At 42.1% G+C, this 27,041-nt stretch overlaps 1 long non-coding RNA gene across 1 annotated transcript; it reads left to right on the forward strand.

Annotated features, from left to right (window-relative positions):
* Positions 1-21,281: 21,281 nt before the first annotated feature.
* Positions 21,282-26,548, forward strand: LOC125635526 (uncharacterized). Its single transcript, XR_007356293.2, has 4 exons — positions 21,282-21,475; positions 22,228-22,284; positions 24,356-24,487; positions 25,727-26,548. It is a non-coding gene; the product is annotated as an uncharacterized LOC125635526 (long non-coding RNA).
* Positions 26,549-27,041: the final 493 nt, after the last annotated feature.

Below are 27,041 nucleotides of genomic sequence, written 5' to 3' on the forward strand. Positions count from 1 at the left end.
GCTTTTATAAAGATTGATTTTTGGTGGGTGCTGGAGGAACAGCTTTTAAATGAAAGCAGTGAATAAAGCACACTACTACTTTTAGATGCAGAAATATGCTTCATCAGAAGAGAGAATTTAAATTATGCAAAAATCTGCAAGAATAAACAGTTTTATTACATTCAGCGAGTTTTTGTTCTCTTTATTATTCTGGTCCAAATTTTCCATAAAGTGAATGCTAGCTCTTTATCCCACCATTATTAGCTCAGTAAATAGTGAAAAGCACGGCAGGGAAGCATTTACCAGAAATAACTTCCAAGTTAAGTGAAACTTAATATCCAGTATAGCCTTTTTTTTTTTTCTGTCACATTATCTTTTGCCACAACTTCTAAAACCCTGCTGCTCTTGGCAGTAGCTATTCTGGTTTTAATGTCACAAAATAATTGTCAAAATTGATTATTGCTAAAATAGTTTCTCATTTTCCTGGTTAAAATGAATCACATTAGTCCCCAGAAAGTTCTGCATCTTTTTTCAGATGTTGGAGAGGTGGTTTATTCTGAAACACTGTGGGACTTGGGATTTTATAGCTGTGAGGTCTAGACTAAGCATAGGTTTAGTAGCCAGGAACTCCTGAATTCTAATCCTATATCTAATAAATTTGAGCAAGTGCTCTAAACTCTCTCTGGGTGGAACCTTGGCTCTATTCAAGTCACTGGCAAAACTTCCCTTGATTTCAGTGGGGCCAGAATTTCACCTTTTGTCTGTTTCCCCATTTTTCATGTGTCTACCTAACTGGGCATCTCATGAGGATTAATTTGTTAATGTTTCTATGGTGACACTGAGAGCATACAGCACCCTATCTATGCTAAGAACTGTGGCATCTATCATTCTGTGAAAGCTAAGGACAATATTTCAACATTTCCATTTCCATGTCTTGCTCTTCTTACTAGTCCTTCTTTGTACTGAATCTCACCATTTCTGGCATTCAGAAAAGGCAAATTTGGCATGGATAAACAAGAACAGGGTGAGTAAAAGAAGGTGGCTGGAGCACATATTATAGATAGGTCAGATGGTATGAAAGAATACAGTTTTTGTGTTTGCTAGGCCCTTAGGTAAAATGGCTTCTTTGCTACTTGCCTCTTTTTCAAGCATGGTAAGAACTACAAATATTTTACCCCTTTCCTAAGCACCACTCCTGGGATGGCAATACTCTTTAGAATGGCTAGTGCTGCTGTAACATCATTTAAAATAGCAGCTTCAGGGGAGAAGTATTTTTTCCCCAGTGTTGTTACACCTACCACATCTGGATATGTGGAACTATTTCATTTCTGACATTTCTTTCTCTCTCTCTGTGTACTATCAATAAATTAGATAGATAGATATAGGAGGGGGAAATTAACTAATGGGGGAAGAATAGAATATTTGAGAATTTACTCCTACCTTTATTCCATATTTTTGTAACATGGCTTGCTGTCATTTGTAGAGAGAAGGTGGGGCAGAGTAAAAGCTAGATCTATTCATCTTGCTGGATGAAGCAAAACGCATTGATTATATATATAATTCCAGGCATGGAAGCAAGAAGGAAACATTCAGAGCCTTGCCAGTTCCACTAATATTCATTGAGAAAACACATGGATCCTTCCCAAGTCACAGATGTTCAGTACGAAAATGCCTGGATCCTATTGAATCACAGCACATTCAGGGGAAAAAAGCCATGTCCTATTCAGTCCATGCAGTTACTAAGGAAACATATGAATCATGTTCAAGCAAGGCAGTTATTGAGGAACTAAACAAAACCTGCTGTTTTCAAGCACAAGTCACTGCCTAAATGGGAATAGTCTGTATTCAGATATAATCAATGTGGAAATTCCTGAATGCCCAGCAATTTGGTGAGGAAACCCATTGAATGACTATGTTTGGCTGGATTATATCTGGATCCATTAAGCTCTATCTAATTTCTCCCCAACTTCTGTGGATCTGTCAGTATTGATGCATGCATGAGTGTCCATGGAGTTTGCAGGGAGCTGGGTGTTTCCTCACTATTTGTATCCAGTAAACTAGTAAATTTTTCTGTTGCCGCATTGTTTCCATAATTATTGCATCCTAATTACAGTAGAAATGTTCCATCTACATGCTGTGTGTGTGTTACCCCCTGGAGTTCTTCTCCCCTGTCTTTGGCAGTCCCCATTCCCTCATCCTTGCCTTCCTCCACCTCTTCTTCTCTGATGCTTTCCATCCCCTCTCAGTTTTTCTTACTCCTTCTCTGCTTTTTTCCATATCCATGTCTTTTTTCCACATCTTTTTCTCCCCCATACCACAAGTAAAATCTTAAGCAAACTTACATGATATATTTAACCACCTCTTTTGATTACTCACTGTAGAGTGACAAGAACTACATGAAGAACAGGAATAGCACAGATTAAAGACACAGGTATGTTTTCACTGTAAAAAAAGAGTGTGTTCTTAGCTCCTGCATTAAAATATCAATGAAGACATAGCAACATGGCATTTCAATTGGGTTAGCAATTCAAGTTCAACCCGAGACTCCTATAAAGGCTTAAACTCGAGCTGCTAACTTAAGTTAGAAGCAGAGTTGCTGTCACTGCTATTTTAATCTGATTTAGCTAAATTAGTTAATATAGATAAGAACACATGTTTTTTGCAGTGAAGAAGTGCCATAGTGGCAGCAAAGGAGTATTATATCAGCCTCACTTCCTAGATTAGTATGACACGAGTAGTTTGGAGACCACTGTTACAATAGATGCAAGGCATTCTTAATAGGTTTTGAAAGTTTTGACTTTAGTATTTTCATCACGGAGGTATGGGGGGATCTTTAATACATACACAACAAAGTGTTATTCCCTGCCTAACCTGCTTTTCCCTTGTGGCCATAGTCACTATGGAAATTCAGCCTGGTAGGTGTGATGAATGGAGGATGCCTCAGATATGTAGATCCTCAGCTGTTTGGTTACTTATAGGTCTCTTATAGGACCCACAAAGATGTTGTGGCAACCAATAAAAGTTGTTACAGTTACTATGTTATTAGTAGCTTACTTTCCAAACTGAGTTAGGGATACAATAAAACCTAACTGTAATGGTTCTGCTGGTAGCCATCATTCATCTCTGTTGTTTGCAAATTGCTTTGCACAACTCATTTATTTCTGAAGCTGATGTTTGGTCCTCCCTAATCCATGGGGATTTCATTGTAAGAATCAGATTGGAAGTAATTTCTTTGATTTTGTTTATTTTCAAAGGCAGGATTTTACACCTTTGAGTGCTATGTGGCTGCAGGTAAAATGTGAGTAGACGTCACTTTGTTCTCAGAAGAGAGAGATTTTCCTTGTAGGCATGTGTCTGATTTGGAAAGTTCACTGTTTTATAAGTCTGGGTGTGGTGATCATTCAGGGTCAGATACTGATAACCTTACTCATATAGAGTAAGGCTATTGGAATCCAACTCTCAGTCAAAAGTAGAGTTGCCCAAAGAATACTTACATGTTATTTTTTTCATTAGTCTTATTTTCCCCTCCCTTCTCTCCTTTGCTCCTCCTTTGTTGGCCCTTTTGCTCTGCTACAAGCAGGAGTGGCACTGGTCATTTTGCCCACCCAGGGGAAACCATTTTTGTTTCCTTCCTCTGCCTCCATCAGCCTTGGGGCACGGGAAAGACTGGCCAATCAGGGGAGAGCAATATAAAAAACTAAGTGGTGCAGCAGGATGTCACCCTTTGGGAGACCGTTCTGCTCACATGCATCTAGAATCAGTTGTGGCTAGAAGGTTATCTTTCCCTCCTTCATGTCTTTTCTGTCAAACTTGTTCCATGCTCTTTTTGCCTCGCACCTTTTCCCACTATTATCTGAACTACCATTTTCACCTCACCCACTTAACGACGTTTCTCCTAGCGTCTCCTCAGAACTCTTCTTGAATAACTAAAGGAAGGAGCACAGAGGGTCACGCATGCTCTCTATCCCAGCCATCGGTAGACAGAATACACAGCTCAAGTATTTGAATCTAGGTTCATAATTTTGCACAATATGTTATTTACTCTCCCAAGAAGATCAGGACGTTTATTCCTGATGCATAAACACATTATCTCATTTCTTTTTGTAAAATATGCTTCTGGAAAACTAAGGTAAAATGAAATATGAAAATAAATGTTAAAGGGATTCAGTGGCGTTCAGATATATTTAGGGCCAAATTCTGGTAATCTTACTTAACTGGATATTTCCTTACCCTACAAATGGTCCCATTTAAGTCAGTACTGAGTGGGATCATTCATGGAGTAAGATTTTTACTCATGTTGAGTAGTACATAATAATTGACACTAGATAATGGTATGCCCTTTTCAACTTTAACTCTAGCTTTCACTACTATAACACACTAATATGTACAGTATGAAAGTGAGCGACTGTGCCATGTTCAAACCACGGACATTTAATTCTTAAATTCCTTTTATCATTTACAATGAAAAGGAAAAGCTCTGACAGACAATTGAGAAGATTTTCCTATTCTCTCTCCTGGCCTATTATACTGATTAAATTAATGATGGTTTAAAACAATCCCTTTAAGATTTTTCTGAAAAGAGTTCACTGTTTTTATATATTGTGTTTATTTTGTCAACAGACAATAACCACAAAAGAAGTTTAGGCTGCATGATTTCTGCTTTACACAAAGTTCTCTTGTGCCACCTACCTACCGTTGATGGAATCAAAGTACAGGGGCTCTGATGAAGTTGGATTTGGAAATCAGAAAGTCTATTAAGAAATTAGTTCTCCTGAATTAGTCCTAGTAGCACAACCTCACTCATCCTCGTCTCCATTAAAACAGTTCATTTGTGACTAGAAAGGCTGTTACCTTGACTAAATAAGGGATTGTTCAAGTTGTTTTGATTCATCCCTTACTAGATATGTCAGAATTGGTCCAATCTGATTCACTCGTCCAAACAGTGCCCATGCAGAGCTCTGTTGTATTTTATTTGTATACATGCATGAGAGAGGGAAGAGGGAAGAAGGTACAGGACAAGAAATAAACTAGGGCAAAATTCTACCATTGGAACTGTATGTAACTCCTATTGACTTCCAAAGGAATTCTATATATTACCAATGACCGAATTTGGCCCAAAAGGTAATAAGCTTTCTTCATCCTTATGCTTTCTCTCAACTCAGTTAAGTGACTTCAGGACCAGAGAGGTCAGTACACATCTATAGGAGGGTAGATCCTGAAGTACATTGGTACGCTTTAAAAAATTCAGTTTTAGGTGTAGTTGTCGTGAAGCTACAAAAAGCAAAATTTTAGTGAGAGTAAACGTGATAACAAATTGGTCCTTCCCTATTTGAATGTAGAGCTGGCTAAAACTCAGGAGTTTTGGTTTGGGAGAAATTTTGGTCCTTCCCAATTTGCTTTCATTCCAGTTCAGAAGGAAAGCAAAATTACTGAAATTTCATCAAACTGGAGATCCCTGAAAATTTCATTATGGAAACACCAAAATATGGTCTTGAAACAAAATATGTGAAATTGACCTTCAGTTGCTGTCCGGTCGGGATCATGCCAGAGCCTCAGGCTCTAGGGACTGCTAGGCTCCCCACTTAAGCCAGAACTCTTGGATTCAAGGTTCCCTGCAAGAGCGCTGGGATACCAGAACCCCTAAGGTCCTCAACTCCAGGGCAGCCTTGCCATGTGGACTGCTCTGGCCTGGGGACCCTAGTGCTTACAGAGTCCCAGGCCAGCTGACTGCTGGGGCTGACCTATTCCTGAGCAGGCCTGGAAGCCCTGAGAGCCCTGATTGGGGCTGGGAGCCAACCAGCCCCCAGAGACCCAGCTCCAGTGAGGGTTTCAGGGGCTAGCAGTCTATCAGCTGGAAGTCTATTAGCCCCTAGAAATAAGCTAGGGACCCCCAGGCTCTCTGCTGCAGAGCTGTCAACCTTGGAACACTGGCCGGTTTCTACTGGAAATCTGCTGGATTCAGCTAAACTTTTCACTCCAGCAAATCAGCGTTTTCTGACATAACTAAATTTCACCCGAAAATTTCCAGCCAGCTCTGTTTGAATACTTGAGTATAACCAGAAGGTATCACATGCATAATGCATGAATTTTTCTGATCATTCGTCCCTCTCACCCAAATAAATCCACACCATAAACCTAAAGGTGAGGAGATGCTTTGCTGGGGAAATAATTTCTGGAAGCAATGCACTTGGACCAACCCCAGGCTCCTCCTACAGCCACCATTTAAAATAGCCAATACTGATTTTTGATCAATGGTGTGTGCAGTGCCATTGGTGCCAGGACATCAAAATGAAATCAGCTGAGTTCAGACTGGAAAAAGATGCAAACAGTGAGAATAATGAACCACAGGAACAGATTACCAAGGGCTGTGATAAATTCTCTGTCACCTGGAGTCATTAAATCAAGATTACATGTCTTTCTAACAGATATGTTCAGCTTTAACCACCAATTATGGGACCTGATGCAGGAATTACTGGGTGTAATTCTAAGGCTTGTGTTACATATGAAGCCAGACTAGATGATCAAAATGTTCCCATCTGGCTTAAAAAAAATCTATGAAAATCCGGCTTTTGGGGGCAGCTGCCCTCATCACCAAAGAGCAGCCCACACAGTACACTTGATAGCAGCAAGTTTCCAGCTCTCACTTCATCAGTTTAAGTCCCTACTGGGAACTCAAGCTTGTGGCACTGAGAGCAGAGGGTTGACACATGAAAACATATCATTAATGTGCTGAGCCACTATGCCAGCTCCTTCCCTTGCTATTTTTAGCGAAGTAATTATTTAAAGTAGCTATAAATCAAAAGAGACTTTGCTCTTACAACTAAAATATGCAGTAATCCATATGTGAATTAAGGCCTTTGGCTATTTTTGCAAAAAGAATCAAAAGCAACCAAGTCACTTGGAGTTGCTGAGCCTGTGCACTGCTTTTTTCCAGATGAAAATTTCACAAGCCGTGTAAGCTTGGGCTGCCATGCATTAACTGACACCATCACTATTATGATTCCAAAAGGTCTACCTATTCTACTCAAATACCCTTTGGAAGACAAAAAATAAGCAAAAACAAACTGCTTCCCTTGCTCTCCCAACCTGGAACATCCCTGATCTGTTGACTTTCAGGGCACACTACAAGGTGCATGTATTTGTGTGGGTGGCTATGGAGGGTGAGGTTTGATGGGGTTCAATCCCCCATAACTGCGAGGAGAAGGGATGTATGTGTTATATGTTTGTAGGAGGGCTAGTTATGTTGGTAGTCGGGGTAAGCTGCTATTTAGTTTGCTTTATATATAACTGGTGCAATGGGTACCTAAGAGCTTTTGGATAGTCACAGTTTTGTATTGTGAAAATCCTAATTAATTAATGGGTTAAATTTGTCTGAATTTGAGCCATATGTGAACCCTGAAAGCATGAGCTGATCTAAACTTATCTGGTTTTAATTTAGTCCATATGGGTAAATACCATTATGGCATTTGCATATTTCATCTTTTCAGATATACTTCAATCTCTAACAGATCCTCTTTCAGTTTCTTCCAACTACTATTTGTTTTGTGTAGGGTTTTTTTATAGTGCCTGTCAGTCACTGAAATATCCGAGCAACTCACACACTTTATTGAATTTATCCTCACAACACCTTTGTGAGGCAGGGAAGGCTTATTTATCACCATTTTACAGAAAGGGAATGGAAGTACAGAAATTACGTGACTTGTCAGTGGTCACACAGAAAGTCTGTTGCAGAGCAAGGTACTGAACCTAGATTTTTTGAGTAGACTTGGACAAAACTTGGGGATTTTGATTTGCCAGAGGTTTCAGTATTTTCAAATTTGCTTTCATTCTGATTCAGAATGAAAGCAAATTTACCCAAAACGTCTTGGTGAACCAGAGATCCCCAAATATTGTGTTTCAGAAACACTGAAATACGATGTTCCTGACAGAAAATGTAAAACTGACATTTTTTCAATTTTATGGTTGCTGTTCAGTGAATAGCAGCCACAAAACTGACAAGAAGGTCAATTTCACTTAGCTCCTCTGTTGCTGGGAGCCTGCTAGCTTCTAGAGCCAGGGCTCTTGAGGCTGCTAGACTCCTGGCTCCAGCTTGGGCTCCAGGGGCTGGCGGGTTTCCTAATCTATGGCAGCAACCGTGGGAGCCTAGGCTAGAGGCAGGAATCTCAGGGCTTTGACCATGTCACCCCTCTTTTTGTGTCCATTCGCTGGCTCCCTCTTCTCTTCCAGTAGTATCAAACATAAGCTACTTGTCTTCACTTTCAAGGCCCAGCACGACCTATCCCCTATCATTGCTTATACAGCATCAAAAAGTTGACTCCCATCTCCAGTCAGCTCCTGATGTCAGCCTTCCTCTCCCACTTGTTACATTTTCAAGTAAGCACTTTCATTCTTTGCGCTATGCTGCCCCACACGCTTTCAAGGAGCTTCTTGTAAACATCTGCAAAACTAACTCATTATACTCCTTCAAAACCCTCCTTAAAACTGGCCCTTTGTTCTGAGGCCTACAAAAAATGTGACAACGGTTAGGCTGCTTTTTTGCTGAGACCATTGCTCATCATGCTGCCCAATGCTTTCTCATTGTTTCCTTGTACTCGGCTGTCTATATCCATCTGTTGTTTCTTGTCTTATACTTAGATGGTATGGGGAAGGAACTGTCTATTTGTTCTGTGTTTGTACAGTACCTTGCACAATGGAATTCTGGTCCATAATTGGGGCTCCTAGGCATAGGCAACATGTAAGTCTTCACTTTGGAGAGGTTACAGAGTGCTAGAAACTCCCTACAAGTTGTTGGGGGTGGGAGGGCACACCAGCGCCTGGACCATGATCCCCTATCCCTGCAAGGCTTTTTCCCCACAAGGCCTTGCCCTCATATTTAGAAAAGCTGGACGTGCACAAGTCCATGGGGCCGGACGAGTTGCATCCGAGAGTGCTGAAGGCATTGGCGGCTGTGATTGCAGAGCCATTGGCCATTATCTTTGAAAACTCGTGGCGAACCGGGGAAGTCCCGGATGACTGGAAAAAGGCTAATGTAGTGCCAATCTTTAAAAAAGGGAAGAAGGAGGATCCTGGGAACTACAGACCAGTCAGCCTCACCTCAGTCCCTGGAAAAATCATGGAGCAGGTCCTCAAAGAATGATGCACTTGCATGAGAGGAAAGTGATCAGGAACAGCCAGCATGGATTCACCAAGGGAAGGTCATGCCTGACTAATCTAATTGCCTTTTATGATGAGATTACTGGTTCTGTGGATGAAGGGAAAGCAGTGGATGTATTGTTTCTTGACTTTAGCAAAGCTTTTGACATGGTCTCCCACAGTATTCTTGTCAGCAAGTTAAGGAAGTATGGGCTGGATGAATGCACTATAAGGTGGGTAGAAAGCTGGCTAGATTGTCGGGCTCAACGGGTAGTTATCAATGGCTCCATGTCTAGTTGGCAGCCGGTATCAAGTGGAGTGCCCCAAGGGTCGGTCCTGGGGCCGGTTTTGTTCAATATCTTCATAAATGATCTGGAGGATGGTGTGGATTGCACTCTCAGCAAATTTGCGGATGATACTAAACTGGGAGGAGTGGTAGATACGCTGGGGGGGAGGGATAGGATACAGAAGGACCTAGACAAATTGGAGGATTGGGCCAAAAGAAATCTGATGAGGTTCAATAAGGATAAGTGCAGGGTCCTGCACTTAGGATGGAAGAATCCAATGCACCGCTACAGACTAGGGACCGAATGGCTAGGCAGCAGTTCTGCGGAAAAGGACCTAGGGGTGACAGTGGACGAGAAGCTGGATATGAGTCAGCAGTGTGCCCTTGTTGCCAAGAAGGCCAATGGCATTTTGGGATGTATAAGTAGGGGCATAGCGAGCAGATCGAGGGACGTGATCGTTCCCCTCTATTCGACATTGGTGAGGCCTCATCTGGAGTACTGTGTCCAGTTTTGGGCCCCACACTTCAAGAAGGATGTGGATAAATTGGAGAGAGTCCAGCGAAGGGCAACAAAAATGATTAGGGGTCTAGAACACATGACTTATGAGGAGAGGCTGAGGGAGCTGGGATTGTTTAGCCTGCAGAAGAGAAGAATGAGGGGGGATTTGATAACTGCTTTCAACTACCTGAAAGGGGGTTCCAAAGAGGATGGCTCTAGACTGTTCTCAATGGTAGCAGATGACAGAACGAGGAGTAATGGTCTCAAGTTGCAGTGGGGGAGGTTTAGATTGGATATTAGGAAAAACTTTTTCACTAAGAGGGTGGTGAAACACTGGAATGCGTTACCTAGGGAGGTGGTAGAATCTCCTTCCTTAGAGGTTTTTAAGGTCAGGCTTGACAAAGCCCTGGCTGGGATGATGTAACTGGGAATTGGTCCTGCTTCGAGCAGGGGGTTGAACTAGATGACCTTCAGGGGTCCCTTCCAACCCTGATATTCTATGATTCTATGATTCCACTGACCAGCCCCAGCCTTACACTCTGCTGTGGGGCTCCTCACTAACCCTCTCAACCCTCTGGCTCCTAACTGCCCCTCTCAGCTCCTTACTACCGCTTTCCACCCCCCAGGCTCCTTCCTTCCCCTCCCTACTACTTTTCCCTGGGAGAAACTTGATGTGGTGTGATTTTTGGTTTAAGTGATCATTATCACAAAGTCCGGTCTGTCTGCATGGCAAGATAGGATGCAGAAGCTGTGGGGACTCCCTGCGACTCCATGGTAAAACTGGTATGGTGATCCAGGAGTTCACATTTGTTACTGGCTTGGTGAAATCTAATTATAGAATGTACCATCAGTTTGGAGTGTCTGCCCTGTTTTCTGACAATCTGCCCTGAGATAGGCGCTCACAATTGTGAGCCAACCCACACAGTGTGACACTGATCATGGTAAATAATCAGCTGAACATGAGCTCCCAGCGTGATGCTCTGACCAAAAGGCCTAATGCAATCCTTGAATAGATAAACAAGGGAATATCAAGTAGGTAGGTGGGCTATATTACCATTGTATGTGCCATTGGTACAACCGCTGCTATGTCTGGTTCTGATATCCACAATTCAAGAAGGATGTTGAAAAACTGGAGAGGATTCAGAGAAGAGCTATGAAAATGATGAGAGGAAAACATACTTTATGGTGAAAGACTCAAGGAGCTCAATCTAATATTCAGCTTATGAAAGAAAAGGTAAAGGGGTGACCTAATAAGCCTGTAAGGACCTGTGTGGAGAACATACATTTGATAATCTATCAGACAATTGTATAACAAGAGCTAATGGCTTCCAATGACTGGAAGTTGAAGCTAGACAAATTCTGACTGGAAACAAGGCACTTTTTTTAACCAAGAATGTAATTATCCATTGGAACAAATTGCCAAGGGTTGTGGTGGATTCCCCATCAGTGGAAATTTTTAAAATCAAGACTAGATGTTTTTCTAAAAGACCTGCTCTAATTGAAGCACAGCTATTGGAATTAAACCAGGAATTAATTCAGGGAAGTCCTATGGAAAGTCCCTTCTCCTGGCTTTAAATCTATGCATCAGGACCCAATTCACTACTTTTCTTTTGAATTTAAATATCCAAAGCCTTATGGTACTTTTTATTAAAAAATAGGCAATTTTTCTAATTTTTCCCAAAGCAAAGTTAGCACCTCCTTAAAATCAGCCTGTAAGAGCATACATTTCTTTCTTTGGGTCTGTGTGGTCCTTGAGAGCCTGTTCCGAAGCTCATGAAGGTCAATGTAAAAGACTTTTAAGACTTCGTTGACTTCAGTGGCTCTGGATTTGACCCCAATACATCAGGAAATAGACATTTTGTGTTTGGGGTGGGGTGGGGTGGGGGGGAGGGACACTACCTTTTCCCGCACCAAGAGTTATTCTATTGCAAAAAAATAAACAGTAACATGCATGCTGTGCTTTACCAAGAACAGAGATGCAATATTCTTAATAGGAAGTTGTCACAAAGTGAAAGGGAAGGCAATTGTAACTGATAGCCTGCTGCCCAACTGACTGAAAGGTAAGGTGCTGGGTTTCATAAGGCAGGGAGTTGAGAGCTCCCTGTGAAAGATAGCAGCAGAGGAGTACTTTTGCAGACCTGTTTGAGCTGGGACTGAATTTCTGGTAGGATTCTTGAGGGAAGCAGTTGGGGGGAAACCTTCTGGAGTTTTCCCAACCTGGGGGTACAGGCTCAAAGAGGAGCTTGGGTAACCCAGGTGACTCCAAAGGGAAAGAGAGGAAGGAGTCACTGAAAATAAATGCTGTGTTTATCTGGGGCAATTGAAACCAGACCTCAGAGAAGAGGGAGTGTGAAAGGGAAATAGACATCACAAAGGAGGGATGGTGCCCAGTGGAAGATTCTGAAAAGAATCATAGAATATCAGGGTTGGAAGGGACCTCAGGAGGTCATCTAGTCCAACTACCTGCTCAAAGCAGGACCAATCCCTAACTAAATCATCCCAGCCAGGGCTTTCTCAAGCCTAACCTTAAAAATATCTAAGGAAGGAGATTCCACTACTTCCCTAGGTAGTCCAAATAAAGAAATTTTATTTGAAGCTTCAAAATAAACAGACCTCAGAAAGAAGGGGAGAGTGGGGGGTGAAGGTGACTGTGTTTGAGCATACTGTATGTTAATAAACTAGCCCCCAGGAAGGGGTGTTGTTATGGGACACAGACCTCTAAGGACATATTGGGGAGCTTTTGGGTGAAGCTTTTGCAGAAGGTGGCACTGCAAAACAGCTGTGGTCTTTTACAGTAGTCTAAAAACGATGGATTAGACCCTGCTCAGAGCAGACCTAATAGCATACTATTATAAATGCCTGTGGCTACCCTGCCTTGTGTTCACAATGGCACAGAATTGTTACAAAATATCACTAGTTCACCAGCATAGACCTTGATTCTGCAGTCCATCCCCATATTAAAGCATTTAAGCACGTGCTTAACTTCAACTTGAATTCAGTGGATTTTAAGTATATACTTACATGCTTTACCGAATTAGGGTTGAGACATGTTTTTCCTCTCTACATAGGCAAGGATAATCCCTATTGTAACATGGTTTTCCTGGTACCATTTTATACCCTTTCAAAACACAGATTTCTGTAGACTTTATTGTATTTGATAACATTTTTCTTGTTGTCAAGCATCTTAACCACTGCAATCTTTGTGGCTTATGCCATTGGCATGTAAATATCCCAGAAATCCTTTTTGGCTAGTTTTTGGTTAGGTTTTACCAAAGCTCTGAATTTATTTTTTTGCCTGATTTGGTTTCAATAGAAATGTTGTGAATTATTTTTACCTCTTTTCTCCTCCTTTATTATGGGTTATGATAGACAGCCCAAGAGTTAGAGTTCACGCCATTGTAAGATGGTACTAAAGATTTGGGGGTTTTTTTTGAAAGAGCAGTATACAATAAATGTGCTGCCAGTTCCATTTTATATCTTAACACACTTTGCACTTCCATCACAGTTTTATTGCTGACCTTCCTGTATGAATAAAAATGGAAAACTAGTGAGTAGTTAAAAACCATAACATACTCTCAAAGAAACTGAGGAACCACCTGATCAGCATCCTGTACAGAGGACAGGAGAAGATCAAGAATGAGCTCTCAAAACTGGAGACTCTCATACAAAACCAATCTTCCACACAAACCTCCACATGGCTGGACTTTACAAAAACAAGACAAGCCATTTACAATGCACACTTCACTTCTCTACAGAGAAAAAAGGACAGTAAACTATCTAAACTCCTACATGCCACAAGGGGCTACAGCAGTGGTACCCTCAGCTCACCTAACAATATTGTTAATCTATCCAACCACACATTTAGCCTGGTGGAAGAGTCTGTCCTATCTCAGGGACTCTCCTTCTGCCCCACCACCCCCACGAACATGATGCAATTCTGCGGTGATCTGGAAGCCTACTTTCATCATCTCCGACTCAAGGAATATTTTTAACACACCACTGAACAATGCACTGACTCACAGGAACCCTCCTACCAACACTACAAGAAGAAGAATTCTGTGTGGACTCCTCCTGATAGTCGAAATGACAGACTGGACTTCTACATAGAGTGCTTCCACAGACGTGCCCAGGCTGAAATTGTGAATAAACAGTATCACTTGCCCCATAACCTCAGCCGTACAGAACACAATGCCATCCACAGCCTCAGAAACAATTCTTATAATCAAAGGGGCTGAAAAAGGAGGTGCTGTAGTCATAATGAACAGGTCGGATTATGAACAGGAGGTTGCCAGGCAACTCTCCAACACCACATTTTACAGGCCACTATCCTCCAATCCCACTGAGAAGTACCAAAAGAAACTACACCAGCTGCTCAAGAAACTCCCTGCTATAGCATGGGAACAAATCCACACGGACACACCCCCAGAGACCCGACCAGGGGTATTCTATCTGCTACCCAAGATCCATAAACCTGGAAACCCTGGATGCCCCATCATCTCAGGCATCGGCACTCTTACAGCAGGATTATCTGGCTATTTGGACTCTCTCCTCAGACCCTACACTACCAGCACTCGTAGCTATCTTCAAGACACCACCGACTTCCTGAGGAAACTACAATGCATTGGTGATCTTCCTGAAAACACCATCCTGGCCACCATGGATGTAGAAGCTCTTTACACCAGTATTCCACATGAGGATGGACTGGAAGCTGTCAAGAACAGTATCCCTGATGAGGCCACGGCACGCCTGGTGACTGAGCTTTGTGACTTTATCCTCACCCACAACTATTTCAGATTTGGGGACAACTTATACCTTCAAGTCAGAGGCACTGCTATGGGTACTCGCATGGCCCTACAGTATGCCAACATTTTTATGGCTGACTTAGAACAATGCGTCCTCAGCTCTTGTCCCCTAGCACGCCTCCTCTACTTGCACTACATTGATGACATCTTCATTATATGGACCCACGGGAAGGAGGACCTTGAAGAATTCCACCTGGATTTCAACAACTTCCACCGCACCATCAACCTCAGCTTGGACCAGTCCACACAAGAGATCTACTTCCTGGACACTACAGTGCAAATAAGTGATGGTCACATAAACACCACCCTATACCGTAAACCACTGACCTCTATACTTATCTACATGCCTCCAGCTTCAATCCAGGACACATCACACAATCCATTGTCTACAGCCAAGCCCTAAGATACAACCGAATTTGCTCCAATCCCTCAGACAGAGACAAACATCTATAAGATCTTTATCAAGCATTCTTAAAACTACAATACCCACCTGGGGAAGTGAGGAAACAGATTAACAGAGCGAGATGGGTACCCAGAAATAATCTACTACAGGACAGGCCCAACAAGGAAAATAACAGAACACCACTGGCCATCACGTACAGCCCCCAGCTACAACCTCTCCAGCACATTACCAACCATCTACAACCTATCCTGGAAAATGATCCCTCACTCTCACAGACCTTGGGAGGCAGGCCAGTCCTGGCTTACAGACAGCCCCCAAAACTGAAGCAAATACTCACCAACAACCACACACCACACCACAAAAACACTGACCCAGGAACCAAACCGTGTAGCAAACCTCATTGCTTACTTTGTCCCCATATCTACTCTAGCGACACGATCAGAGGACCCATCCACATCAGCCACACCATCAGAGGCTCATTCACCTGCACGTCTACTAATGTTATATATGCCATCATGTGCCAGCAATGCCCTTCTGCCCTGTACATTGGCCAAATCGGATAGTCGCTACGTAAAAGAATAAATGGTCACAAATCGGACATCAGGAATGGTAATGTACAAAAGCCAGTAGGAGAACACTTCAATCTTCCTGGCCATTCTATAACAGATTTAAAAGTAGCCATACTTGAACAAAAAAACTTCAGAAACAGACTTCAAAGAGAAACCACAGAACTAAAGTTCATTTGCAAATTTAACACCATTAATTTGGTCCTCAATAGGGACTGGGAGTGGCTGGCTCATTACAAAAGCAGCTTTGCCTCTCCTGGAATTGACACCTCCTCATCTATTATTGGGAGTGGACTACATCCCCCCTGATTGAATTGGCCCTGTCAACACTGGTTCTCCACTTGTGAGGTAACTCCCTTCTCTTCATGTGTCAGTATACTAATGCCCGCATCTGTAATTTTCACTCCATGCATTCGATGAAGTAGGTTCTAGCCTACAAAAGCTTATGCCCAAATAAATCTGTTAGTCTTTAAGGTGCCACTGGACTCCTTTTTGTTCTTGTGGATACAGACTAAAACAGCTACCCCCTGACACTTGAAACCATAAGTAGTGTTCTGAAACACTGCCACCTTGTGGCAGCATAGAAGGAAGTGGAAAAATAGTCTTTTCCCTTTTATTAGTTTTACCTGATCATTTCACTTCCTGCATCATTGTCGTCATCACACCTGATTTCTGATGGTTCTATTTGTAAACTCTACAACTTTTAGGTAATCTACCTTGCCACAATAGCATCTTTAAAAGAAAAAGGGCAAGTACAAAATTCATCCATATGTGTTGTTTTAGACTTCCATATGAAGATGACCACTTGACCATTTAATGGCTACAAGATGATATAATGCCCACAATAAAACCCAATGATTTTTTCCACACTTCTGTCCTTTAACACCTCTTCATGCTTATTGCTGCTTCAAGGGGGAGGATAGAAGAGGGGATGTCAGAGAGCTGGATCCACTGGTGACTAGTTTATAATTTTCAGTTTGAGATCAGCTTGTAAATTGGATTCTGATACTAAAGAAAACAAAACACATTAAAGTGCTCTTCTGAGATTCAATCTGTTTTCCCTCTCAGGCTCAACGCTCAGTTTACACCCATACCAAATAACGTTGCCAGTATGAGCTCATAACATAGTGATCCCTTTCTCAACACTCACTTTGGCTCTTATACTTGGAACAGTTTGCTATTTTCTCCGCAGCTCAGTCGTGTGATATTATCTCACTCTTCGTCAGGAATCAGGATGGAATTTATACTGCAAAGAAGTGAAAAAATGACAGTGGTTTCAAATTAATGTACACATTTTTGAGAAGGATTACTGAAACTACTGTCACAATGTTTATTATAACAGAGAATGAAATCCTTCAATTAACAGATTCCCTATAAGGTGCATAATTCAGGTCCATTGTCTCTTTCACTTTTCTCACTGTGTCTACTTTCACTCATTGACACAGAAAGGATTTCAGAGCATGGAACAGATTGCTGGTATTGCATGGGACACACAAAGAAATAAACCATGTACTTGAAATATTTTTCATTTGAAGATCCCAAAGCACTTACAATGCATTAAGCCTCACAATAACCCTGTCCAATAAGTAAGTAGAGTAAACCCATTTTCTAGACGGAGAAACCAAAGCACAAAGAAGGTAAGTGACTTACCCAAGGTCATACAGTAAAGGCCTGATCCAAAGCCTGTTGAAGTCTATGAAAGGACTCCCTCTGACTTCAGAGGGCTTTGGATCAGTATCTGTGTCAACAGAAGAAATAGAATAAAACTTATGATTATCAGATCTGTTCTCAGACTGCTATATTAGGCCACATTCCTCCCTTCTGTCTTCGACGGGACTTAATTCACAACATTGGCAAAGACACTGAGAGTTTATTTTGAGAATGCAATATATAAGAGAATTTATGTGTGGGCTATCCAGGGAAAAATACGTATACGTAAACACAACTAATGGTGCTTTGTGGCCAAGATTATCTTTGATGGAGATCAGAAAAATCTGTACTATCCCTACAGGTTTCAACTCCTGAGCACTAAAGCACTTATCTGAAATGCTTATTTAGTGCATCATAGAATCATAGAATATCAGGGTTGGAAGGGACCCCAGAAGGTCATCTAGTCCAACCCCCTGCTCGAAGCAGGACCAATTCCCAGTTAAATCATCCCAGCCAGGGCTTTGTCAAGCCTGACCTTAAAAACCTCTAAGGAAGGAGATTCTACCACCTCCCTAGGTAACGCATTCCAGTGTTTCACCACCCTCTTAGTGAAAAAGTTTTTCCTAATATCCAATCTAAACCTCCCCCACTGCAACTTGAGACCATTACTCCTCGTTCTGTCATCTGCTACCATTGAGAACAGTCTAGAGCCATCCTCTTTGGAACCCCCTTTCAGGTAGTTGAAAGCAGTTATCAAATCCCCCCTCATTCTTCTCTTCTGCAGGCTAAACAATCCCAGCTCCCTCAGCCTCTCCTCATAAGTCATGTGTTCTAGACCCCTAATCATTTTTGTTGCCCTTCGCTGGACTCTCTCCAATTTATCCACATCCTTCTTGAAGTGTGGGGCCCAAAACTGGACACAGTACTCCAGATGAGGCCTCACCAATGTCGAATAGAGGGGAACGATCACGTCCCTCGATCTGCTCGCTATGCCCCTACTTATACATCCCAAAATGCCATTGGCCTTCTTGGCAACAAGGGCACACTGCTGACTCATATCCAGCTTCTCGTCCACTGTCACCCCTAGGTCCTTTTCCGCAGAACTGCTGCCTAGCCATTCGGTCCCTAGTCTGTAGCGGTGCATTGGGTTCTTCCGTCCTAAGTGCAGGACCCTGCACTTATCCTTATTGAACCTCATCAGATTTCTTTTGGCCCAATCCTCCAATTTGTCTAGGTCCTTCTGTATCCTATCCCTCCCCCCCAGCGTATCTACCACTCCTCCCAGTTTAGTATCATCCGCAAATTTGCTGAGAGTGCAATCCACACCATCCTCCAGATCATTTATGAAGATATTGAACAAAACCGGCCCCAGGACCGACCCTTGGGGCACTCCACTTGATACCGGCTGCCAACTAGACATGGAGCCATTGATAACTACCCGTTGAGCCCGACAATCTAGCCAGCTTTCTACCCACCTTATAGTGCATTCTTCCAGCCCATACTTCCTTAACTTGCTGACAAGAATACTGTGGGAGACCGTGTCAAAAGCTTTGCTAAAGTCAAGAAACAATACATCCACTGCTTTCCCTTCATCCACAGAACCAGTAATCTCATCATAAAAGGCAATTAGATTAGTCAGGCATGACCTTCCCTTGGTGAATCCATGCTGGCTGTTCCTGATCACTTTCCTCTCATGCAAGTGCTTCAGGATTGATTCTTTGAGGACCTGCTCCATGATTTTTCCAGGGACTGAGGTGAGGCTGACTGGTCTGTAGTTCCCAGGATCCTCCTTCTTCCCTTTTTTAAAGATTGGCACTACATTAGCCTACATCAGTTTCATGCTATTATTTTCTAGATTAATTGCCTGACAAAAGTTACAGCGGAGGTATCAGCTAGAAACTAAGGCACACTGGTGTGCTCTCCACACCACTCAGAATTACGCATCATGAGGTTACTAAAACAACAGCATGCAACCTAATCTGGTGCAATGAATAAAATAATCTCTTTATTCATTTTTAAAATAGTTATTTTCATATACCCAAATAAAACAGCACCTCACCATAACTGTATGAGCCCATAGCCATTTTAAAATATAGTTATCGTAATAGATAACTTCACAATTACCCACCCCAACCAACAATAGCCTAGCAACAGAAACTACTAGAGACAATAACCTCACCTTCTCTACTCTCACACATACAGAGACTCAAAGCACTTATTGCCTTAGTAGTTCTCCCCCTTTCCCAAAAGCCAGGGGAAATAGATGGGCTTCCTAGCATGCCCTAAAGGTCAATCCATTCTGATTATTTCAGATCAAGGGCAGGAGTAAGTTCCAACACCCAAGGACTTTCACTGAAAATGCCTTCCCAGTAGCCGCCACCCCTTATACCAAGGAGGCTTCAGCCTAAGTACAGCACTGATTGTAGTCTGGCACAGGGGTACGGATCTCTCACCTAAGTAGGTCTTTACAGGCCAAAACCTACATCTTAAAATTATCAAGCCAAAAGGCAGCCAGGGCAGCTCATGGAATGCTGGTATAACATGCTGGCCACTGATGCACCTGATACAGGACTCCAACCAGAATCTGTCTGGAAATCTAACCAGCCCCCTGGATTGTGAATTTGGAACAACCTAAGGCAGATACATTTTCAAAGAGCAAAGCATTATTCTCAGTTTGTCTTCTGATTACTTTCCCCAGGCAATTAGTGTCGCTTCAGCCTTATGTGGATCCAGTCTCAGTCATTTTGCTCCCATCCATGCCCCATTCTCAATCAATCTCTGGATAAGGTAATCTCCTGTGTTTGCCAGATCAGATGACCTGGAGATATAAAATGGAGTACTATTAATATACTGAAGGTTCAGTAACCCATGTCTCCTCCCAGTGACCCCATATACACATTAAACCAGAAGGGTGACAAGAAGCAGCTCTGTGGATGTATACGTTTACCATCAGAGGGCGGGTAGGGTAGTTAAATCATCAGTAGTTTTACCATTAACTTTGCTGGGGCAGGATTTCATCCTATATACATATATATACACATACATACATATATTATATATATATATATATATATACGCACACACACACACACACACACACACACACACATACATAGGATGAAATCTGGCCCCAACAAAGTTAATGGCAAAACTCCAGTTGACTTCAATAGGGCCAGGATTTCACCCATCATGTTCCAAAATGTTTGGTTTCCTTGGACTTTAGGCAACACAGCACCTATCATGCTATAGCACTGATGCTACTAAATGGTCATCAGGTACTTCAGAGCATTCCTTTACACCAAAACATTTTCTTCCCTTTCAGCCCCATTAGAAAATGTTCCTTGGAACAGTTTCTTCCAAAACTGATGCAAAAGACTCATTATCTGTATTGTATAATTTGGCAAATCAAGTGATCATTTTGGCTGCTAGCACTGCTGTTAATAGTGTGTAACACCACAGTTTGGGACTTGTCCTGTGTTTTCCCACTCATATAATGTGTTGTTGTGCCCAATTGCAAACACAGTCAAATGTGGAAGAAAGAATAAACAGTAAAGTAGAAAGGTTAAGCAAAAGGAAAATATAGCAGAATTTGTTTCTTACAGTATAATATCAATATTCAAGTGTCAGGGAGATGGAGTAGGGCAGAGCATAAGTTTGGATATTTGAGGCTTCAGGTAACAGAGAATTCTCGATGTACAACACCTGAGGACATGAAATTATTTCAGATAACAGGCATCCAAATCTCCACAGGGAGTTAGCAGAAAAGTTAGTACAGCCTGGGAGAGGAAGAATGGTCTTGTAATTAAAGTGCTAGTCTGGAACTCAGGAGATCTATAGCTAATTTCTACCACAGACTTCCTGTGTGAAGTTGTGCAAGTCACTCAATCTCTGTTGATCAGTTCTTCAACTATAAAATAGATATGATTTTCCCCTGCTGCACAGGGGTGTTGTGAGGCTAAATTAACTAATGTTTGCAATTCCCCCCACATAGATTCATAGATTACAAAGACCAGAACGGAACACTGTGATCATCTAGTCTGACCGACTGCCTAACACAGGCCACAGAACTTCCCTGAATTAATTCATAGAGCATCTCTTTTAGAAAAACATCCAATCTTGATTTAAAAGCCAGCGATAGAGAATCCACCACAAACTTTAGTAAGTTGTTCCAGTGGTTAATTACGCTCACTGTTTTAAATTGTGCCTTATTTCCAGTCTGAACTAGTCTAGCTTCAACTTCCAGCCACTGAATTGTGTTATACCTTTGTCTGCCAGTTCGACAATCCCATTATTAATTTTCTGTTCCTCGTGTAGGTACAGAAGACCCTCGCAATAACGCCCTTTGCAATAGTGAACCTTGGGCTATAGTGAACATGGTCCCCGGATCCCACCTCCGGCCCAGGCCGCTGTGGTGGGAGGCTGAGAGCTACTCCAGCCCCGGGGCTGCAAGGAGGGGGACCTGACAGTGCCTCCAGCCCTAGGGCCACAGCAGGGGGCTAATGGGTCCTCCAGCCCCCAGGACTGTGGCAGGGCAAAGTGTGCCCCAGTGGCGGCCTCAGAAGAGCTGTGTCTCCCTACCCCAGCCCCATGTCCAGAGGAGCTTCCTGTCCTTGTCGCCGCACCGGGGCCAGAGGAGCACTCTGTCTTGGCCATGGCCCCAGGGCTGGAGGAGCTGTTCTCCACTCCCCCACTATAACAAACCCCTGGCTATACTGAACAAATTACTTGGCTCCCCAGGGGTTCATTATAGCCAGGGTGTACCGTACTTATAAACTGTAATCGTCACCCTTTACTCATCTTTATTAAGCTGAACAGGTTGAGTGTTTTCAGTCTATCACTAAGGCATGTTTTCCAGTCCTTTAATAATTTCTCTAAATCCTCTCCAATTTTTCCATCCTTCCTGAACTGAGGACACCAGAACTGGACACCGTATTCCAGCAGCAGGTGCGCCAGTGCCAAGTACAGAGGTAATATAACTTCCTTGCTAATGATTGATGATCGTAAATCAATATAATAAGAAATGCTGGTAATTTGTATTGTTATATAACTGTTGAGCCTCAACCCTAGTCTAGAGCAAGTGCTTGCAAGACCACATTTGTGTATTCACTATATGGCTGAAGATTTGCTGTAGCCAAACTTGATCTATAAATGCTGAGTACATACATCTGTGCTTTTGGGTGAATACATACATTGGTGATTAGTTATGAGCACCACGTATCCTGATTTGAGAAATCCTGTCCAGGGTCAAAGCTGACCTGAAAAGATTCTAGCATTAAAACTCATAAACTAACCCTAGTAAGCTAACACTTGTAAACAATTTAGTTATCCTTCCTAAATTCCATTCCAATATTGGCTACGGCCCATAATAAATTGGCTAATCTAGTCTGTTAGTTTTCAGCTTTAAAATCTAACTGGCACCTTGGCAAATTCCTAAAATTGATCCCCATTCCCCTTCACAGCTGCAAGACTTCTCTATTGGCCAGGCCTTTGGGAAGAGTGAGGGATGAATAGCTGGATGGATTATGTAAAGCCTTTTGCTGGGGATTTGGAAGGGCCAAGTCTGTGTTTTTATTGAGTGTGCATGTGTACCCACCCCACTGGAGAGCACATTAAAAACAAAGCTATAATCATGCTATAGTTATTTCTCAGCACTCATTTACTCCTGTACTCTGATTTTTCACTTCCTCCTGCTGAAACAGCAAAGCCCCCAAGCATACATGAAAAATACATAAAAAAAATAAATTTTAAAAAGGGGATCTGTCAGACAGCTGAGGACTGTTTCTGAAAATGATAAAATCCTTTAAAACTAATTTGCCCTTCCTTTCTACCATTCCCCTTAACCTCACACCTCAGTTTCCACCCCCTCTCTACAAATCAACAGGACTTTCCTCCACCTATCGTATGTCTGTTTACATTGGAAGAATCTCAGCTTTCTCCTCTAAGTTCTGAATAAAGCACAAAGTACATGAAAATCCATCACTCTTACTGGGGGGGAGAAGACCACCTTGGCTAATCTACAGGGAAGGAAGTGGAGGGACAATGACGAGGGAAAGGAAGGTAGGTGGGAGAGAAGAGAGGAAACACCAAAGAGAAGTTTGAACTTTTTATTAAGCAATTTATCTTTCAATAATTTGACAAGCCATTCTGGAGGTTTTGAGGGTTCATTTAAAATTTTAATTTGAAGTAACAAACTCTTCAAATGAATACAGGCACTAATGGAAAACAAATGCACATCTTCAAAGTGCCAGATATTGAGAAAACATCAATGAAGAGACTTTGACATGAAAATTAAACCTTAGGAGGGGAGTCTTCATAGTGACACACTCCTCATCCCCAGGCATGCTACAGTAACACCAGCTGGGAGCAAGGGCATATTTAGGCATGACAGAAGCCTGCCACAAATGTCAAAGAGTCCGTTCTGATTGCATTTAATAGCGTAAGCAGACCCATGCATGTGTAAGAAACGGCAGAAAAATAAAAAGAATAACTAAAAAGCTAGAAAAGACCAGTTTGAACTAACACTAAACCTTTACTGACAGTGGAGGAGAGTTAACATGAAAATGAGAAACTAACACATATGTATAAGAAAAGATTATAAATAAGTTTATGTAAAAAAAGGGAGGTTGAAGCTGTATTAGCTGGTGCAGGAAGTGACTATGATGATATCGTGCAGATGAGCTTCCCGATTGTAACTGATCACTACTTGCTGAATGTTTTGCCTTCATAAAGATTTGCCAGACCCATCTGCTGATTAAGTGAATCTCAAACCAACATTCTGATGAGTCAGCCATTTTGCAGATTGTGCTAACAGCCAATATCTTAGGGACTGCAACCCTAAGAGAATTGATGGTTTAAGGCATTTTTAAGGGATAATGGAGTCACTGTTAAAATACGTAGATAAATATCTGGCCCTGACATGGTGGATATCCTCACAACCCAGAATCCACTTGAAGCAGCGGCTAATCTCCTGGAAAGTAACTTTTTTTGGCAACCAAAAGGTTGCCAAGAAAAGGGTAAAAAGCCACAGTTTTTTTTCAGGATTTGAAAGTGACAGAGCTTTTGTGAAACAAAATGAAGCATTGAAATTGGAATGCAGAAAATATGAAACTCAAGTTAAAGAAATGCAAGAAGGTGAGACAAGAACTTAAAGACAAGATCACTGAGCTACAGGTACAGTGTGTTTCCTAGACTGGCCATATCAATGTCCATATCAATGGCTCACACAGTGTTTACAGTTAAGGGGATTTATTCTTTAAATTAGAAGGAGCATGTGATAGATGCTGAGGTTCTGGAACTGTGCATGCTGCTTACTGAAGTTTTTGTTTGAAGTTTTGCATGTGAGTGTATGGAAGTGTGTGTCCAGGTGTGGGACAGGATTCCCCTCCCCAGTAACACTATTCTTACCCTAGAGAAGTAATGGACTCTATTCATGTGGTTATTGACAACCTAAGACAACAAAAAGCAACTGTCCTTAAAGGGCTGTATATGTAGTACAGCTTTGCGGTCACAGCTACAAAATGTGCTAAGCTGAAAAATGAGAATAAAAGATCGAGATAAGCTTAAAGCTGCCAGATATATTGGCTGAAAACGGTCACTCCAAGCCAAAAGGTAAAACGTTTACACCCCAAGAATGTAGTAGCTAGTGAGGCCTTGGGAAATGTCCTATTTCACAATTAAAAACTGAAGCTGAGTGGTTTAAGGAAAAGCATAGGTGAAGTTGAAAGGAGGTTTGCACAGCTTCTAAGAACACTACAGAGCTTGGAAGGGAATAGACAGTTGGGGATAGTGCAAGTGTTAAAAAGTCTAAGTTTTAAAGAAAAGGGGCGAGGAGAATACCTGGTAAGTTCAATAAGAAAAATGAACAACACAGCAGCTAAGACTGTCTGCCAGAAGAACACGTTTAAGTGTAGCAGCAGAGGTGCAGATATCTAAGTTGGATGAGACACAGAAAAGAGTAAAGAAATAGAAGTGGCAGTAAAACTGAACAGTGCTAAAATATAGCATTTAACAGGCCAAAAAAATTTAAAAAAAAAGTTCTCACCTTTGAAAAATATATTCAGAGCTGAAATACAAAAGTAAAACTGCAGTTTAGAAATGTGAGCTGTTTAATTTAGAGGAAGTCCAGTGAAAAATGAAAAAATATTTTTATGGCCAAGCTTCTGACAAGGAGTATGAAGTAGGAGATCTGGCACTCGTGCAGTACGTCTAAGATAAAAAGCCTTTTCCAAAAGCCATTTGAGAGGATCCCTGTTATTTAAAGGACAAGACTAGTCTATCAGGTAAGGGATGAAAAAGGGGTGGTGAATTGATGACAGCATGCTATGCAGCTGAAACCATACAAAGGGAAGGACAGAAGTGAGTCAACTAATGTAAAAAGAGGGAACCAAGAATATTTGTTTTCTCTTTCAGACCTTGATCACCGTGGGAGGCATAATATGCACTTCATTGGGGTCTGTGACATTCGGGATACAGCAGAGGAACAAAGCGGGGGCAGTGCACAAGGGGAAGACTGCCACCTTAGCCTCACGGTTCCCGGTAACCATGTGGGAATGCTTACAGTGTTCAGGTACAGACTGGACAGCAGCCAAGGTGGAGGATCCTGCAACACAGGCAACTCTCAGGAGCAGGGACAGGGAATGGGGGAGGTTGTGGGGGTGGTGTGTTTAAATGGGAAGGTAATGGCTACCCTAACCATAGCATGCAGTTAATATATGCTGGAAATGTTACAGTTACTTCAGAAAATCATCGGACTACTGTCCAGGAGTCAACCTATTGTCCTAGGAAGGTGTCGGAGACTTTGACCTTGTCTGTGAACATGATTAAGGGTTGGCAGAGTACCATTACCACTCCTGAACATACTGGAGTAACAATGCCTCCTAACACTAGAGTTGAAGCAAGACTATGAACCATGCTCAGAAATGGAAGCAGGACCTGACAATCATGAACATTAGATTATATAGAATATTGTACAGTACCAAATGATACCTGTAGTATTGAATTTAACAAATTACAACAGTTCTGTCATGCAAAATGTGTGTGCTTCTATATGCAAATGATAGCAAAAGTGGTGCTACATTTCAGACACTCAATGGATGGGGTGGAATTGGAGGGAAATTGGTAGCCTGAGAAGGGAAAGAGTCAGGGAGAAGAGAGATAAAAGAAATATAGGAACAATACTAGGAGTTGGGGCATTGGGAATACCAGCACGGAATATATGGATCTCTCAGTATTATGGGAAGAAAATCAGAAAATGAGAGTTCAGTTCCAAAGTCTGCTAAAAAGTTAAACAGAATTAAGACTTGCGGGGGGGGCTTCCAGGGGTTTTTAGGCTGCGAGGATAACAGGGAACAGCAATTAGCAATCAATGAAATAGGAAAAACAATAAATCATCCAAATGTATCAAAAGCGATTACCAGGTTGTAGCATGGCAGCTTCCTAATACAGGTGCTACAGGTAGGACTAAATGAAATTCAAGGTGGGGAAGTGCCTGGGCTCATAACAAATAAGACACTGGAACAATGGACAAAAATAAAAGTAGATTGGTGCAAGGTGAGGCATTACTCAAGAGTCTATAATGCTGAGGAAAAAAGCCTTCCTATCGCACTAGCAGTACCAGTGGCCACAGGACTAAGTGAGGCATTAAGAGCATTAGTGGCCAGTCCATAGATATGTTGGAACCTACCAGGGCAGGTTATATCTTAAAGGAATAGGTCACTCATCCTCA

Source organism: Caretta caretta, chromosome 4 (genome assembly GCF_965140235.1).
Source record: "Caretta caretta isolate rCarCar2 chromosome 4, rCarCar1.hap1, whole genome shotgun sequence".
NCBI classification, from domain to species: Eukaryota; Metazoa; Chordata; order Testudines; family Cheloniidae; genus Caretta; species Caretta caretta.